Below are 1635 nucleotides of genomic sequence, written 5' to 3'. Positions count from 1 at the left end.
ACAAGCACCATCTCTTAACATAGATTTTCTATGGATAAACTCAACACAAGAGATGACATTAGTAGCACAAGCACTAGTTTCTTATTTAGCAACCCTTTATATGTGAAGGGCAAACGAGTTGCTAAAATAGAGAAACATCATAATATGGACTAAATTTCCTTTGAGCCCTCATGCACAATATATTTTGAATGACATGGATAATATGCATGGTTATTCAATGAAGTCTAAAGGGCTGACTTAATCCATATTATGGTGAGTGTCTAATAAAGAAGAATCAAATCCAAATTAACTAGATAGAGAATATGTCACATAATTTTGGGTTGTTCACCATATGATAATATTCATTCAACTTCCAATTAGACCTTTATTTCATAATCAACAACTGATGTATATCCTCAAATGCTTCTTTTTCCTTAGTGGCTACACAAGTCACAAAAAGATAAGATTTGAAAATAATATGCATTTGAGATTCAGTTGTTATCACCCTTGCTACTATCTCCAAATATGATTTATACATTCATTATCGAGCACCCAACTTGATTCGTTGAAGAAGTGATCCTGCAAAACAAGTTTAAGCTTCGTATTTTGGTACCCAATTTGAATTGGGTCCTTTGAGATTAGTAGTAAGAGCCTTGAGTACCCACACAATCCTTATTGTGGCCTTTATCTTTGTGTAGGCACCCACATATACTTGACAACCATCTTACATGGTTTCAAGTCAATATTTAATCACATAGATAAAAACTAGAGTTAAGAATAGGAGCCTTTTCTCCTTTTCTTGATACATCGTTGTGTTGCCTTCTCGATGATGAACCTAGCTTGACCTTGGGTGCACCTAGCTTATCAAGGTTAGTCGCACAAGCATTCATAACATGAAGACAAGTTATTCATGGAATTTACAACTTAGTGATCCAATTCAATGTGAAGCATATGGATACCGATTTAAGTAGATTTCTAAGATATGAAAATATGGGTTTCCAAATTTTAGAGAGTATGGATCACTAATTGTACCTTTTACAGTTTAAAAATCATATCCATGTTAGTGCATATGTATGTCATGAATATCAACAAAAAGATTTTTATGCACTTTTAGATTTAACGATAAGGGAATTTTAAACTGCATCAAGAGTAGCTATTTAGAAAACAAAGATTACAATCCATATGAATGAGATACAAATTTACCATTTTGGATTGTCTTAGTATAGCTTACTCAAGTGAAACTTATTCTCTATGACACAAGATATATAATGTTCTCCCACTAGATATGTGCATCAAGTATTTGAATGACTTGCCACATGCACTTTCAATTCAGTTAAGAGTCTGATGAGGAGTATATTACATATCATGGTCAAGGCATGACAAATTTGCAATGATTTAACTTATGCCTAAGAATACTTACCACCATATAGAATGTACCATTTGTTATACCAATTTGACAGATCTTACTATCTGTGGTGGTGTCACCTTAGTATTCTTCTTTTCATCATTTGTGGAGACTTCCTTCTTTGTTATCTCTTTTCCTTTTAAAACTAGTCGATAAAACACTTTAAAAAGAGGTATTAGTAGTACAAGGAAGTATTTAATGAATGATTATATATATATATATATGAATGGCAAACAAATCATCATTTATGA

The sequence above is a fragment of the Zea mays genome, chromosome 2, assembly GCF_902167145.1.
Source record: "Zea mays cultivar B73 chromosome 2, Zm-B73-REFERENCE-NAM-5.0, whole genome shotgun sequence".
NCBI classification, from domain to species: domain Eukaryota; kingdom Viridiplantae; phylum Streptophyta; class Magnoliopsida; order Poales; family Poaceae; genus Zea; species Zea mays.
The sequence above is the reverse complement of the archived record's forward strand: the minus strand, read 5'-3'. Positions refer to the sequence as shown.